The sequence below is a fragment of the Dermochelys coriacea genome, chromosome 14 (assembly GCF_009764565.3).
Source record: "Dermochelys coriacea isolate rDerCor1 chromosome 14, rDerCor1.pri.v4, whole genome shotgun sequence".
Classification (NCBI taxonomy): Eukaryota; Metazoa; Chordata; order Testudines; family Dermochelyidae; genus Dermochelys; species Dermochelys coriacea.
This window is the reverse complement of record NC_050081.1, coordinates 37,823,479-37,840,993: the sequence shown is the minus strand read 5'-3', so window position 1 is coordinate 37,840,993 and position 17,515 is coordinate 37,823,479. Positions and strand designations below refer to the sequence as shown.

General features: G+C 49.6%; 1 protein-coding gene across 13 annotated transcripts in view; it reads left to right on the top strand.

Annotated features, from left to right (window-relative positions):
• Positions 1-14,536: 14,536 nt before the first annotated feature.
• Positions 14,537-17,515, top strand: part of LOC119842540 (C-type lectin domain family 2 member D-like) — a 36,240-nt gene continuing 33,261 nt past the window's right edge. For 4 of the 13 annotated variants that reach the window (XM_043497059.1, XM_043497058.1, XM_043497057.1 and 1 more), the window contains exon 1: positions 15,961-16,102. The gene's annotated coding sequence lies outside the window, so the exon portion shown is untranslated. Of the gene's footprint in view, positions 14,554-15,959; positions 16,103-17,515 lie in introns of those variants that run through there. The other 9 variants (XM_043497067.1, XM_043497068.1, XM_043497069.1 and 6 more) reach the window with 4 other exon arrangements.

Sequence of the window (17,515 nt, the reverse complement as noted above, 5' to 3'; positions counted from 1 at the left end):
ACAAAGGAGGTGCTGTCGTCATCATGAATAGGTCGGAATATGAACAAGAGGCTACTAGGCAGCTCTCCAACACCACTTTCTACAAGCCATTACCCTCTGATCCCACTGTGGGTTACCAAAAGAAACTACAACATTTGCTCAAGAAACTCCCTGAAAAAGCACAAGAACAAATCTGCACAGACACACCCCTAAAACCCCGACCTGGGGTATTCTATCTGCTACCCAAGATCCATAAACCTGGAAATCCTGGACGCCCCATCATCTCAGGCATTGGCACCTTGACAGCAGGATTGTCTGGCTATGTAGACTCCCTCCTCAGGCCCTATGTTACCAGCACTCTCGGCTATCTTCGAGACACCACGACTTCTTGAGGAAACTACAATCCATCAGTGATCTTCCTAAAAACACCGTCCTGGCCCCTATGGATGTAGAAGCCTCTACACCAACATTCCACACAAAGATGGACTACAAGCCGTCAGGAACAGTATCCCCGATAATGTCACGGCTAACCTGGTGGCTGAACTTTGTCCTCACCCATAACTATTTCACATTTGGGGACAATGTATACCTTCAAATCAGCGGCACTGCGATGGGTACCCGCATGGCCCCACAGTATGCCAACATTTTTATGGATGACTTAGAACAACGCTTCCTTAGCTCTCGTCTCCTAATGCCCCTACTCTACTTGCGCTACATTGATGACATCTTCATCATCTGGACCCATGGAAAAGAAGCCCTTGAGGAATTCCACCATGATTTCAACAATTTCCATCCCACCATCAACCTCAGCCTGGACCAGTCCACACAAGAGATCCACTTCCTGGATACTATGGTGCTAATAAGCGATGGTCACATAAACACCACCCTATATCGGAAACCTACTACTGCTATTCCTACCTACATGCCTCTAGCTTTCATCCAGATCATACCACTCGATCCATTGTCTACAGCCAAGCGCTACGATATAACCGCATTTGCTCCAACCCCTCAGACAGAGACAAACACCTGCAAGATCTCTATCAAGCATTCTTACAACTACAATACCCACCTGCTGAAGTGAAGAAACAGATTGACAGAGCCAGAAGAGTACCCAGAAGTCACCTACTACAGGCCAGGCCCAACAAAGAAAACAACAGAACGCCACTAGCCATCACCTTCAGCCCCCAACTAAAACCTCTCCAACGCATCATCAAGGATCTACAACCTATCCTGAAGGACGACCCATCACTTTCACAGATCTTGGGAGACAGGCCAGTCCTTGCTTACAGACAGCCCCCCAACCTGAAGCAAATACTCACCTGCAACCACACACCACACAACAGAACCACTGACCCAGGAACCTATCCTTGCAACAAAGCCCATTGCCAACTCTGTCCACATATCTATTCAGGGGACACCATCATAGGGCCTAATCACATCAGCCACACTATCAGAGGCTCGTTCACCTGCGCATCTACCAATGTGATATATGCCATCATGTGCCAGCAATGCCCCTCTGCCATGTACATTGGTCAAACTGGACAGTCTCTACGTAAAAGAATAAATGGACACAAATCAGACGTCAAGAAGTATAACATTCAAAAACCAGTCGGAGAACACTTCAGTCTCTCCGGTCACACGATTACAGACCTGAGAGTGGCTATCCTTCAACAAAAAAAACTTCAAAAACAGACTCCAACGAGAGACTGCTGAATTGGAATTAATTTGCAAACTGGATACAATTAACTTAGGCTTGAATAGAGACTGGGAGTGGATGGGTCATTACATAAAGTAAACTATTTCCCCAATGCATCCGATGAAGTGAGCTGTAGCTCACGAAAGCTTATGCTCAAATAAATTTGTTAGTGTCTAAGGTGCCACAAGTCCTCCTTTTCTTTTTGCGAATACGACTAACACGGCTGCTACTCTGAAACCTGTTAATACTTGTTAACAGGTTTCAGAGTAGCAGCCGTGTTAGTCGTATTCGCAAAAAGAAAAGGAGGACTTGTGGCAGGTTTCAGAGTAGCAGCCGTGTTAGTCGTATTCGCAAAAAGAAAAGGAGGACTTGTGGCACCTTAGACACTAACAAATTTATTTGAGCATAAGCTTTCGTGAGCTACAGCTCACTTCATTGGATGTAGCTCATGAAAGCTTATGCTCAAATAAATTTGTTAGTGTCTAAGGTGCCACAAGTACTCCTTTTCTTTTTGCGAATACGACTAACACGGCTGCTACTCTGAAACCTGTCATTATGCAAGGCGCTGAATTTAGCCATATGGAGTGGAAATCTATCAACTTCATGAAAAAACTCATACAGATACAGACAGACATCATCTTCCTTTCCAAATGCAAACAGATGGACATCATACCAAAAGGACTGAAGGTAAAAAATCCATTACAAAGTATTAACAGGACTCTCGGGCCAGATCCCAGCTGCTGTGAAATCGCCCTGTTTCTGCTGGAATCCATAGGGCCAGAAAGCCCCCCTACCAGTGCAAGGTAATTTTTTCCAACGTGTGAAGCAATGCACATTGGGAAAACTAATCCCAACTATGCTGACACAATGATGGGGTCTAAATTGGCTGTTGCCACTCAAGCAAGAGATCTTGGAGTCACCATGGCTTGTTCTCCGAAAACGTGCAGCAGCCATAAAAGGGTAGCAGTATGTTAGGAAAGGGATAGAAAATAAGACAGAAAATATCATAATATATATCCATGTATAAATCCATGGTGCGCCTACACCTTGAATACTGTGTGCAGTTCTAGTCTTCCTGTCTCAAGAAGGAGATAGTGGAACTGGAAAAGGTTCAGAGAAGGGCATCAAAGATGATCAAGGGGATGGACCGGCTTCCGTACAAAGCAAGACAAAGAAGATTAAGGCTGCTCATCTTAGATAAGAGATGACTAAGGGAGGATATGATCGAGGACTATAAAACCATGGATGGTGTGGGGAAAAAATGAATAGGGAAGTGTAATTTACCCTTTCCCATAACACAAAAACCACGAGTCACCTAGTGAAATTAATAGGCTACAGGTTTAATACAAACAAGAGGAAATACTTTTTTACACACTGCACATTGAACCTGTGGAACTCATTGCAAGGGGATATTGTGACGGTCAAAAATATAACTGGGTTCTAAAAGAGAACTGGGTAAGCCCCCGGAGGATAGGTCAATGAATGGCTATTAGCCAAGGTGGGCAGGGATGCAACCCCATGCTTGAAATGACCCTGAACCTCTGACTGCTAGAAGCCAGAAGAGGCGGGTGGGGTGAATCTCTCCAAAACTGTCCTGTTCAGTACACTTCTCCAGAAGCTCTGGTACTGGCTAGTGTCAGAGACAGGATACTGAGCTAGATGGACCATTGGTCTGACGCAGTATGGCATTTCCTATGTAAATTGGACCTAGCTCCATTGGAGCCAATAGAGCCAGATCCCTGCTGTCTATCTGAATTGATTCACTGAGCTCCCCAGGGCTGTGCTGGTTTACACTAGCTGAGGGTTTGGCCCATTGCACTTCAGAGAAGGCTCGGTTGCTACATACTGCTAACCACAACCCTATTCCATTGAGGGAAGTGTGTCCTCTTACTTGACATGGCTCTTTCTCATGGTTTCACGCCACCCTTTGGTGTGTTCGGTATAAAGGGGATGTGAGGGGACAGGAAAAGGGGCGTGCAGATTTGAACTGTCTGTTCTTGGTCGAGCCCTCCCATCCCTCATGGACATGAATCGACGCAGCGGAAAACTCAGCGAGGCGAGAAATAACCCAGTCAGCAAGGGTGGAAAGACACAATTTAACGGAAAGGCCACTGGGTTATGTAGAGGCCAAAATAAAGAGCCCTTTAAAGGTGGGCAGTCAGATATCAGTGCCCTGCTGATGCTAAACACAGCTGCGTGTCGTGTTTAGGAATGATGTAGTATCTCTTCAAATAGTTTGTGACCCCTCTAATGATGCTCACTGTGCTGTACCCTTTTATTGATCCCTATTACTGTAATGTCTGTGCATGTTCTAGCCTGTGCCACACTTACCCTCGCAATGCCACTGGGAGGCAGGGAAGTGCTGGTCACCCCGCTTTATAGCAGGGCAACAAAGACCAAAATGAAGGGCCAGATTTTTAAAGGTATTTAAGCACCCACCATTGCAGATAGGGCCCTGAGTGGCATTTTCAAAGCACGCAGGGCCCTGGTTCACAGAGGGACTTTGGCTTTGCAGTGCTGAGCGTCATAACACCTAAGTGTGCCTGGGGGAACCCCAGCTTAGGGGGGCTCAGAATGTCTGAAACTGGGGTGAAATAGGAGGAGGTGGGGCACCGGCAAATGAGGTACAGAGGCCCCAAATGTATTTTGATGGGCCTGTCACCTTAGACCTTTTGTGAACCCCCTAGCGGCTATTGGGGACGTTCTCTGACCTGTGATATACGGGATGTCAGACTGGATCAGTGGCCCCAACCTGTGGAACATGCCCCCCCCCCGGGGGGCATGAAAGAATGTCCAGGGGGATGTGGTGGGCCCCAGGCCAGCCCCCATGGGGAGGGAGACCCACCTGGCCCTACTCTGCCCCAAGCTCTGCTTTGGTCCTGTCCACGGCCATAGCTGCAGTCCCAGCTCCACTCTTGGCCACGGCTCAGCCGCTGGTCCCCAGCCCTCGCTCTCGGCCATCAGCCCCAGCTGCGGCTTTGCTCCCAGCCCTGGACCAGCCGCGACTCCGCTCCCAGGCCGGGTGGGGGCCCAGACACATTCTATTACTAGTAATGGGATTCGCGGGGGGAGAGGAAAAGTTTGAGTACCACTGGACTCGATGATCGCAATGGTCCCTTCTGGCCTTGGAATGTATGAATCAGCTGCTTTTTATGCCAGGCTCGATGACATAGCTAATGCATCACTTCAACATCAGAGCACCTGTTGCACCCGCTAGCCCCCACCTCCCACCACCTAACGATGATGATAGGTGCCCAGTGGGGTTTTCAAAAGCACCAAGGGGTGGGGTTCACAAAGGAACCCAGGAGAGATGAACGTGAGAACTAATCATGAGAGAACTGGATTTGAACGGGTCATGAAAAAACTAGATTTGAACTGGCTCTGGGGCCACGCAACTCACTGGAAGAGAGGTCAGATAACCACAGAATATCAGGGTGGGAAGGGACCTCAGGAGGTCATCTAATCTAACCCCCTGCTCAAATCAGGACCAATCCCCAATTTTTGCCCCAGATCCCTAAATTGCCCCCTCAAGGATTGAACTCACAACCCTGGGTTTAGCAGGCCAATGCTCAAACCACCAACCCTAACCCTAACCCTAACCCTCATCAACATGCAGCTGCCCTGCCTGAAGGAGCCTGAAGGACCTCGGCAAGGTCCCACCCAAGACCGAAGAGAGGATCCAATGTGAAGCAACCCACCTGCAAACAGGACTAGAGGGGCCACACCCCCAAACTGAACAGACATTGGTAGGAAAGTAGCCCAGGGCAGCAGATTTTGACTCCTTACTAATAGGGCCTTGATGTGTACAGGGGCCTGGGATGGGACTGCGTGGCGAGGGTGGGCCTGGGTTCCTCTATTCCCCCCCTCCCAGGCCTTAAAGACTAAGGCTCCTCAACCAAGCAGTGGGGCTGAGAGCCACTTGCCCTAACCACTAGGCCACCTGGCCCTCCAAGCCACCTGTTACACATAGGTGCCATAAATGAATCCAACAGAAAGTCAGCTGGTGACATAAGAAGAAGTCATACTTGCAAGCAAAACGGTCAGGAAATGATAAAGGATCTGGCCTTGCTAGTATTTCATCAGAACTGCTATAGAGGGGAAGTCCGGATTTCATTCACTGGCTTCACAGAATCATTTAAAATGTTTGGGGAACAAGTCACTTTCCAGAAGATTGGGGAAAGGACTGCAGTATCCCTTTTTTACAAACGGGAGAGCGACCAAATTGCTCAAATCACATCACGCTGCTGTCAGTCCCAGCGAAGGTGTTGATCATCACACTCCTAAACCGACTGAAAAATTGGCTCATCCCTAAAATGAACGACAATTAGTGTGGCTTCATTATAGGTTGACTTGCAATCCATGCTATATAGGCCTTGTGGAATGTTATTAAAAATTACGAGAGCAACAAAGGGATATTAGCATCACCTGTATAGACTCTTGTCACAGTGCTTCCATTGGCACTGTGGTTACTGTTACATCAGTATGGGGCACATGACAATTTAGAGTCCCTAGTGAGTGATTTTACTGGGGTACCTTTTCATTGTGTGATTGTCAACAGTTGTATTACAGACTGGTTTTCCGTAGAATTAGGAGTACACCAGGGATGCATTCTCTTGCCTACATTATTTAATGTTCTAATAGATTATCTGATGCCAAAGCTGATGGATGCCAAAGTAGGAGATGTGAAATATGAAGATTAATCTTTAAAGGATTTTGAGTATTTAGAGGATATTGCCTGATTTGAAGAGACAACAGCTAATGGTGGAAGAGCTGCAGACTGTATGGGACGTAAGATCAATGGTGATCAAACTAAAGGTGTACACGCCTCCTAGAAATGGAAACAGACGACCTGTCAACACTGCAGGTAGATGGCAATGATACCAAATGGGTGAATAGCTTTATTTCTCTAGGTAGTCGATTGGCAACGAGAGGTTCTCTAACCACATAAGTCATGCATTGGGTCCTGCATCGATGGCCCTTCAGTATCTTCAAAGGCCCCTGTTTGGGTGGCAGGATAGCTGTGTGATAATTCAGGGGAACATTCAATGCAGTGGCGGTGACAACCCAGTTCTATGGAGCAGAACCATGGTTGTTAAAAACAGCTGAGGAGAGAGAATGAAACAGTTTTGGATGTCAAAAATTACAACATATTCTTAACATCCATTGACTTGATTTTTGTCATAAGCTAGGAGATATTTAGAGAACCCCTGCAAGTTGAGGCTTACACCAGTTGAGAATATGACAGTTGCAATGGTGGGATCATGTCCACCATGCAAATGAAGATACGCATCTACAGAAGGTTTACAGAGCATTGGTGGAAAGAAATACACTATGAGGTTGGCCATGAATGAGGTTGGAAGACACAATTTTGAGGGCTGTAAGAAGGCTAAAGCCTCCCATACTGACTCTTGATGAAAGAAGGAGACTTGCAAGTGGTCATTCATGTAGAATGGACTCCCATCTCAGCACCATGGCTGCATTAATAGCCACGTGAGTCTGAACTCTGCTTCTGCAGCACCCGGCACAACGGGGCCCTAATCTCAGCTGGGGCAGGGACTGTCTCTCACTATCAGTCTGGGCAGCGCTCAGCAGAACGGGACCCTGATCCAGCTGGGGCAGGGACTGTCTCTCGCTGTGTGTCTGTGCAGCGCCCGGAACAACGGGGCCCTGATCTCAGCTGGAGCAGGGATTGTCTCTCACTGTGTGTCAAGGGGATTATTTAAGTGCGCAAAAGTGGAAGGTTTTCTTTGGCAGGACACAAAATTAAGTGTGGACACAGGTTGTGCCAACAAAAGGAAAGTTTTGCCTGATAAACTCCTTAGGGTTGACCATGCCATAGAAGGAAATTTAAATCTGCAGAGATGACTGGATAGAAGCAGAAATCTGTGGAGATAGAGGGAGAGAAAATCTGCAGGGACAGGTGAATAAAGAGAAGGAGAGAAAGATCCTGCAGGGGTGGCTAGAAAGAAATCTGCAGAGGTGGCTGGATAGAAGGACAGAAACAGAGACATTTGCAGAGATGGGTGGATGGATCCATGTGGGGTCAGGCTGGGTCGATGGATGGAGCTCTGCAGGGTTGGACACGCAAAGCTGCCTGGTGTGTTTTCTCCTACAAGGAAGAAGTGAGGTCTCAACGCCCTGTCGTGCTTGAGGATCTACAAGCGTCACCCTTCTGCCTGGTGAAGTTGGCAGCAACGAGGGCTGGGTTCAATATCTAGCGGTTCCTCGTAACCCTACAAAACAGAACCAGCTCCAGCCCCCACCCAGTATTCTGTGAAAACTTACCCCCACCCCTGGGTATCTCTACCAGACAGAACTTCCCCTTTCCCAAGCACAGAGTCTGCGTCTAGGAAATGAGAACTTTTATGAAAGGGAACCGAGTGTTAGTGTAGGAAGACATGGCGACCACATGCCAAGACATGCCACCATAAACAAACCGCCCACCCCAGAGTACGCTGGGCGGTGGCCTTCACCTCAGTGGCTCGCCTGGCAGAGTGAAAGTCTGACTCACAGATGATCCTTTAACGTGCTGCTCCCCTCTCCCTCCATCGCATCCCACACTCAGTCGCTGTCCTTGGCCAGGGAAGGCCCAGAGTTCAGACGGGGCCACCTCCCACCCCCGCTGCTGCAACCGGGCTCACAGTTGCCCTGTTCACTCTGCATTAGCTGCCCACTGCCGGGCCACTGTTCACTCCGCCCCCTGGCCGCTGTGCCATCATTGACCCCGGGGCCATGGCTTTCTCTGCTGCCGCCCGGCACTCTCTGCGATGCCGTGTCTTGACGTCCCACCCCTTCACCCGGCTCTCGGTGATCTCAGCAGTTAGCCGGGAACCTCACCATTCGTGCAGGAGGGGCCGTGTCTTTCACTGCCCCACAGCGGATCTAAGGCTTAGCACCTCGACCGGGCTACCGGTGATTTCAGCTCCGCAACAAAAGACTCTCCATTGAGTCTTATCTGTGCTGTCTTTAAACAGTGCAGAGGGGACAGGTCAAAGGGTATCAAGGACTCTAAGGCCAGGTCTACACTGCAAACCTATATCGGCATGGGCGCTGACTCCGTGGGTGCTCCAGCCATGGAGCATCAACACCGGCAGCCAAGCTTCCCTCTCTCCCTGCGCTCCACACTCCTGCCTGCCGGCAGTCCCCGCCAGTCAACTCCTCCCCACCTCCTGCATGCCACAGAACAGCTGTTCTGCAGTGTGAAGGCAGCGCAGGGAGTGGAGCGGGGACGGGGCCAGCTTGAGGGAGGGACAGAAAGAGGTAGAGAAGAGGCAGGGCAGGGGTGGAGCCTTGGGAGAAGGGGTGAAGTGGGAATGGGGATGGAGGGGACGCAGGGATGGGGCTGAATAGGGGTTGAGCACCCCCAGGGAAACCGGTGCCTGTGTACATGGGTACAACTACATCACTAAGGGGTGTAAAAATCCCCTCTCCCACAAGCAACGTAGTTACTCTGACCTACTCCCCCCACCCAGGTAGACAGCGCTATGCCTAAGGGAGAATTTAGCCTTCCTCTCAGGAGGACCCAGGACCCAACCCCCTCTCTCTCTGCTTTCAGTGGGGTTAGCCCTTCCTACCCCAGGCTTAGCGAGTGAGATCAGGCTGAGGGTGACCTCCTCACTCTGGGCAGGCTAAGCACAGTTCTGCTGCCCTTTACTCGCACAAGCGGAAAAACCACCTTTCATTACCCCTGCACTCAGTACTAAAGGGGTTTGTAACCCAGCACCAGCCAGAATCGAACACTTTGGCGACCCAGCTGCGTGGCTGAATACCTGAGCAGAGTGGGTGTGTCTATGCAAATTCAGTCCAGTGCTGAGGTCTTCTCCCCCCCTACCCCCCCAGCTCATTGCTAGATGCCAGCGGAGAGCTCGTTCAGACCCGGGAAATTGCCCAGGCCCTGTAGAATGACCCTGCCTCTCAGCTGCTCGCTCACTCCTGTAACTCTCGGCGGTGGGGGGCTGAGAGTGGGGGTCGGGGTGGCTCTGCGGAGGCGATTCAGCCAGAGAACACAACTGACTTAGTGGTGCGTAACCTCTGGCTTCCCAGGGACTGCCAGGCTGGATCGTCTCCTCGTCCAGTCTCCTGTCTCCGCCGGTGGTCAGCGCCAGCTGCAGGAAGGGGCTGTAACCCTGCAGCTATCGGATCATCTGCCCCTGGGGAAAGTTCTCTCCTAACTCGCGGGGCACCTCGGGGAGTTAAGAGAGCCTGGCTATTACCAAGACTCAGCACACTCTGCATCGCTTTTAGGGGTGTAAACGAGCATGGATGCACGCTGCCCCCTACTGCCGGGAGCGGTGAACTTTCCAGGTTGATTTCTACCAGCCGGGCTTCTGTTTGGGCAGCTCGTAGAGTCTGCTGGACTTTGTTCCACAGCCCACCCAGCTCCCCAGGGTATGTCTACACAGCAAAAAAAAAACCCAAACGTGCAGTAGCAAGTCTCCAGCTCACACTGCAGGGCTAAAAATAGCTGTGTGGACGTTCCCCCTTGGGCTGGAGCTCAGGGTCTAAGAGCCGCCCCCCAGCTGGGTTTCAGCACTTGAGCGGGAACATCTGCATGGCTGTTTTTTTAGCCCTGTAGCCCAAGGCCTGCAAACCTGAGTCTGTAGACCCGGGTTCTGAGACTTGCGGCTGCAGGGTTTTGCAGGGTTTTTTGCACTGCAGACGTACCCCAAGAAACCTCTATTTTTTGCACAATGAGATGCAGATAAAGCTGGGCAAATAATTGATTTGTTTTGGTACGCTGCCCATTCTGAAAAATAATACCAACATTTATTTTGGGTTGAACCGAAAAATGAAACTCTTTGAAAGTTTTGGTGAATCAAAAAATTGAAGAAAAAAGAGTTAATTTGGGGTCGAATTAAACATTTTGTTGGATCCAAAATGAACCGTGGTGTGTTTCTTTTGAGCATTTTAAGCATTTGCTCAGTAAAATGAAAGGAAGTTTTTGAAACTATAAGTCAGGTTGAATCAAAAAAATCAAAACATTTTGTGGAAAAAAGGCCAGAAAATGAAACATTTTGACCTTTTTGGAGTTAGTTTTGGTTTGTTATTTTTATTGAGACAATTTGGCAAAACCAAGATGAATTTGCCAAATATCCTGATGTCGCTAGATCTGCATTTATCTCAGGGGAAAAAAGCTTTGTGTGAAAAACTTCACCCAGCTGTATATACGGAACCTTTGTTTCAGACAGCTCTATTGTGGCAGAGATGTGGTGCTGGGCTTTTAGGTGACCAATTCATTAAGTGCGTTGGGAGATCTTAGGCTTGTTCTCTAGGGAGCCAGTGCAGAGAGCAGAGGGTGGGAACCCCCATTGCTAAGCCAACATGATGTCGGGTTTAAAAGCTCATTATACTGTCCTGTGGGAGCTGGCTCCATGCCCAGATCGATTGCGTTGCTATAGTACAGATGGAAGGTAATGGGAACACATATTGATGCAGCCAGTAATCAGTATTGTCAACCCCAAGTGTTTAAAAATCATGGATCAGGTCCCCAAATAATGAAACTGGTTTCAAAATGATGAGGTTTTTTAAAAAATAAATGTTAGAAGGTACTTTTATTTGACTTATGTTTTCTGAGCATTTAGGGCCAACTCTGGTCATTTTTTTAAGCTGTCCTATGGAACCAAAAAGGTAAGGAATTTGCTTTATAAAACAAATGCTTAGATTCTTATGACAGGTTTCAGAGTAGCAACCGTGTTAGTCTGTATTCGCAAAAAGAAAAGGAGTACTTGTGGCACCTTAGAGACTAACAAATTTATTTGAGCATAAGCTTTCGTGAAGTGAGCTGTAGCTCACGAAAGCTTATGCTCAAATAAATTTGTTAGTCTCTAAGGTGCCACAAGTACTCCTTTTCTTTTTTAGATTCTTATGTAATCACATGACTCCAGGAGCTAGCACTTTAAGAAAATCATCAAATATTGTGAGGCTTGTGATAGAATTGTGAGAGTTGGCAACTCTGACAACTATTTAATTTAATTCTTACACATGCAACTTTAGCTTGCAGCTAGAGCGATCAGGAAATCTTTCCTCTCCTGGGGAAAATTCCCATGAAACTGGAGGGAAAAATAATTGCCACCCTGACGCAGTGCATTCTATTCATTTTCTGCAGGAGGAAGTTTGCAGGGGATGGAGTCTCAGCAGATTGCTGAAGTGATTTGCTAAAGTGACCGGGAATGCTGTGGATGGGGCGGGGGGGATGGCAGTGAGGCGGTGTGGGGCAAATGCACATGGGGTGGAAGGAGGACGGTGCAGAAAGTCCCTAGTGAGGCCACAGACACAAATCGGAGCTCGGCCTGGCAGATCGGCAAGGAGCTGCTGGATTGTCCCTGGGAGAAAGGACCCTGGAGGGACATGGCACTAGGACAGAGGGGCCCCTGGGTTCAATTCCCCTCTAACCGCCTGTCTTGGGGGGCTGGGTTAGCAGCGGCTGCGCTGATCTTCTGTTATAAGCTGATGTCCCAGTGCTCAGGGCATTGGCTCCCTCTATCTCTGCCAGCTACAGTATGGAGTTATCCACTGCTTACTGGGAATGGGTGGGGTTCATGGGCTGGAGCCGGGGGCTTCTCTGGCCTTGTGCTGTACTGAGCTCCCCACTAGGCACACCCTGCTGGGGTGAACAGTTACTAACAGCTATAGCATCTGGAGACCACAACTGAGATCAGGGCCCTGCTGTGCCAGGCGCTGCACAGATACACAGGGAGAGACAGACCTTGCCCCAGCTGAGATCAGGGCCCCGTTGTGCCTCCATCAGGCTATCAAGTCCCACGCAGTTCAGGTGTCCGTCCGCCCACTGCCGTGCACGCCTGCCCTCTGCCTTGGAGCTGCACCTGGGAGCCTCAGTGTAGGGAAGGAGGAGGAGGGAGAGGGGTGCTGATGTCAGGGTGTCCCCCTGCACCCCATCTCCACAGGGGGGTGGGCAGACCAAGGCTAAGGACAGAGGGAGCTTGTTGGCAGCTGCTGCGCTATATCTGAACTCGCTGATCTACTTAAAAGGGCAGCGTACTTAAAGTGCAATGCACGTCTCTCTCTCTCTCACTTACCTCCCAACACATGCTTGTGTTCTTGTTGTTACTTCTTGATACTTCTTTCAAAGTGTGTTGTTTTAATTTTTTGACTGGTCTATGCATTTCATATTTTTTATTTCTCTCTTACGCTTAAATTTAATTCTTTGAGTAGTGAGTTCTAAAATACCCAACCTGTCCTGACTGGAGTAATTCTCCCTTTGGTAACTTTTTAAAAATATATATTATATCTAGGTTTTTGGTTTCTACTGGTGATGCACATCCGCACATTACCTCAATATGGTGCACATAACAAAATTCATTCTGCACATGGGTGGAAAAAATTATAGGGAATACTATGTGCCAGGTGCTGCACAAAGAAAAGGAGGACTTGTGGCACCTTAGAGACTAACAAATTTATTTGAGCATAAGCTTTCGTGAGCTACAGCTCAATAGCAAGAGACAGTCCCTGCCCCAACTGAGATCAGGGCCCCGTTGTGCCAGGCGCTGCACAGACACACAGGGAGAGACAGTCCCTGCCCCAGCTAAGAACAGGGCCCCGCTGTGCCAGGCGCTGCACAGACACACAGCAAGAGACAGTCCCTGCCCCAGCTGAGATCAGGGCCCCGTTGGGCTGGGCGCTGCACAGACACAGGGAGAGGCAATCCTCCCTGCCCCACAGAGTCTGGCAACGTGAGCTGTAGAGACGTTATGACTTGACCAAGGTCACACCAGGAGTCTGTGGCAGAGTCAGGAATTAAATCTAAATTTTCCAGGTACCATGGCAATGCCTCGAGCGCTGAGCCAGCCTTCTTCACAACATGGCTGCCCCTGGCCAACACTGCTCAACACATCCAGAGACTTTGGCTTTGCTGTTGGATCAAGGTTGTACTGGTTTCACAAAAGGTGCATTTTTAAATCCATTTAGTTAAACAGGTGCAAAACCCAGCCTGACTCCCCATGTTCCCACGTCAGGGAAATGAAACTAATTGTGCCCCTTTTTGTAACGAAAGCAAGTGGTGTTACGGCCTCCTTATTTCAGTTGAGACCATGCACCGTGTCTGCTCCCTGCCCCAGCTAGTCCATCATTCCTCACCAAAAGAACTGCTAATGTGGATTTTCATAACACTAATCAGCCCTCTCCTTGTTCCCAGTCATTAATGAGCAGTGACATAACTCACAAAATTAATATTTAAGGCATCATCTCGCTTAGTGGAGATAAGTTCGTATCTCAGAGTGATTGTTTCAGGCTGTCTGCAGACGCAGGCAGAAGTCACTGCGTCCGTTATACTCGGGGCACTTCCTATAGGACTTGCCGGACTGGATCGGATCAGATCCAAGATCCATCTAATCCAGTACCGTGCCTCTGGCCGGTAACTGATGCTTCAAAGGCAGCAGGAGAGGTGGGTTAATCTGCTCCCCATATTAGGTCACACCTTGGTCTCTAATAGTTGGAGATTGAGCTATCCCCTGAACCAGGAGGTTCCCTGCCACAATTTGTTAGCATTAACTATTGTAACTCTGGAGGCTCTTTTTATGCATAAGAGGGTCCAATCCTTTTTAAATGTTGCAAAGTTCTTACAACCGACATCTTCCTGTGGCAATGAGTTCCATAGTCTAATTATGTAAAATTACATGTAACTCAGCCTAGATCCACTGCAGTCACTTCATCCCAGCTAGGTAATCTAGCCAGGAAGGAGTACAGCTGGTTAAGTATTCGCTCAGACCAGCTGGGTGTCTGGGATGGAGGTGTGGCCACACCAGTTGGAGATCTGGCCCCATTGCCTCCAATGGAGCGACACTGACACACACTGGCTGGGGATCTAGTGTTTGTTGTCCTGTGGCACCTGTGGGGAGAGAATGATTTAAATAACAGCTCAGGTACATACAGCTGCTGTGGGAGAGGAAGCTATAAACCAGCTGCTCTCAGGCTCTGCCAGCAGGGAATGGCTGGGGGAAAAGTGATCTCATTGCAGGGCTGGTATAAAAATCACTGAACCGGGGAGAAACTTTTGTTACCTTTTGATGGTGGGTTTTTCTGCGATCTAAAGTGTGGGAAATGCTGAGTATCAGATGTTTTAGAAATGTGTGCCAAGTAATGGAAAATAACAGTACAAGAGATAAAGGACAAGGCCAGAAGATTTTGGCTGGACTGAGGACTAAACTTTGGCTGAACTAAGGACTAATGACATAAGCAGCACCTGAGAGTCTTTACTACCACAAGATAATGGAACCCAAAGATAAGAATGATGAGAACATTGGGTGATAAACAACAGAAAAGGAATAAACAAGTGCTGTATATATTTTGCTGTGGGAAGGGAAATAAAGTGCTTTTTACCAGCAACTGTGTCAGTTGTCCTGTAAGCCAGCCTGCTAGCAGTAACACTAAAGGGCCAGGGCTCGGACTGACTAAGTGAATGGCGCTCCTGAGCCAGGCGCAGCCGGAGCGGCGCTGTGTGTGGAGCTAAGCCGGGTGTGTAGTCAGTAAACATGGTGATTAGGAACTCCCCTGTGCCTGTGTGAGTGCTACACGCTATTTTGTTTGTGCAAAGAGCAAAAGGCACAGCCCAGGCCCTGCCCAGAGAGAGTTTTTATATCCAACTAGACAACACAGGGTGAGGGAAAGGGTCATGCAGGGAGGGAGATTCCACAAACTCCCTAGGCAATTTATTCCAGTTCTTAGCAGCCATCACTCAATTCCTCTCTTATGGATCTTGGGTAGCAGATAGAATACCCCAGGTCGGGGGTTCTAGGGGTGTGTCTGTGCGGATTTGTTCTTGTACTTTTTCAGGGAGTTCTTGAGGCAAATGCCTGTAGTTTCTTTTGACAGGTTTCAGAGTAGCAGCCGTGTTAGTCTGTATTTGCAAAAAGAAAAGGAGGACTTGTGGCACGTTAGAGACTAACAAATTTATTTGAGCATAAGCTTGTCGGAGCTACAGCTCACTTCATCGGATGCATTGTGTTCTGTGCCTTGCTAATCACAGGTTTCAGAGTAGCAGCCGTGTTAGTCTGTATTCGCAAAAAGAAAAGGAGTACTTGTGGCACCTTAGAGACTAACAAATTTATTAGAGCATAAGCTTTCGTGAGCTACAGCTCACTTCATCCGATGAAGTGAGCTGTAGCTCACGAAAGCTTATGCTCTAATAAATTTGTTAGTCCTCTAAGGTGCCACAAGTACTCCTTTTCTTATTGTGTTCTGTGTTCTGTTAGAACACAATTCTCTCTGAAACTCAATTCCTCACTCACTTTCTCCTCCCCGCCCCCCCTTTTGTCGTCACAGCTCAACACCCAAGGGAGAAGGAGTAGGAGGGCGCAGGAGAGAGAAAAAAGGCAAGAGGGGCTGAAATGCTACCAACCATGGGGTCCTACAGATGCTCACTGCATGGAGCAGGCCCAATGCATTTAGCTCGCTGCAGCTGCTTGGGGTCAGGTAAGTGGTGCTTGTGTCCAGGGGAAGTTGGGGGAGTTAGTGGATTTCTTAAAGGAATATGGTTGTTGGAAGAAGAAGAGGGGAAACCTCCCTTCAGCCCCCCAAAGGTGTGGGGGAAACATCCGAGAAGGGACTGCGGGTTTGAGATCCAGGGGGAGTGGATCCGACGGTGGAGAAAAGGGTGTTCAGGCGGGTGAATTGGCCCAGCCAAGCAAGGGCAGCCCTCGGCTTGGTGCCGTTTCTCTGTGTCAGGATGACTCTAGAAAACTGCAGCTGATCAGTTGCAGGATGGCAGGGATTGGTCTGGGGATGAAAGAGCCGGGTGCTGGCAGCACCTTCCAGCATCACCGCTCCCCAGCTCAGCTCTGTCCCTGTCCCCAGGGTGTTTGGCAGGTTGTCACCTTGCATGATTGATGGCTCAGAGAAAAGAAATGAGTGTGTGTGGGGAGGGGGATGCACAGAGGCCCTGGCATGGGAGCAGAATGGGGGATCCTTGTATCTGGGGAGGGAGGAATTTGGGGGCAAACAGAGGCCCTGGCATAGTGGCGGGAGTTGCTTGGAGTCCCCACAATAAGGGGGATGGGAGCGTATTGGGGGGGGGCAGGATGGATGTAGGTAGCCCACGGTGTGTGCAGTGAACTTGGCCTGCACAGGCTGTGAAGTGTGGGACCCCCGGTGGGGTTCAGGGCAGTGTGTGTGTCTGTTTTCTTGTGGGCAGCGAGAAGGCAGGGGCTGTCACAAGGCCCGCAGAGTTTATTTCCATTAGCCAGGTGCCTGCTTGTCCTCCATCCAACTGCCTGGATGTATCTCCACTGGGCCACACCCCCAAATCCCTGGGGAAAGGGAGTGGGGTTCCTGAATTAGGCAGGGCCGGGGCATCTGTGGGCAGATGGGAGCCAGGGGGCCGCCAAAACAGATGGGCGATCGTGGATTTGCTGGATCACCTCCCTTCCTATGGGGCCTCATGCAGGGAGAGCTGAAGCCATCACCAGCCTCGCCCCTGCTCTGCTCAATGGGCTGGGGGAAGGATGGAGGGATCTCGACATGGAGGAAGGAGGCTCCCTGTTTTGGGACCAGCAGCACTGGGTGGGTGGATATGGGATGTGGGGTGGGGGGAAGGAGGCCCCTGGATTTGAGGGGTGGGGCAGGAGGGGGAGATCCATGCTTGCTGGGGAAGGACAGAGACGTGCTCATTCCATGGGAAAGGCAGACAGCAGAGGGGGTCTGGTTTGCAGCAGGCAGGGTGGAGCCAGGCTAAGGGAGCCAGGTGGGATGGGGCTGGGTGGGGGAGCAGAGGGGAGCGGGGCTGGGAAGAGGAGTCTGATATCTGTTTTGCCAAAGCGAGGGCCTCAGTCAGGGATGCCAATGGGGCTGGAGGGGAGAGATCAAGGTCCCCCTGCTTTGGGAATACCC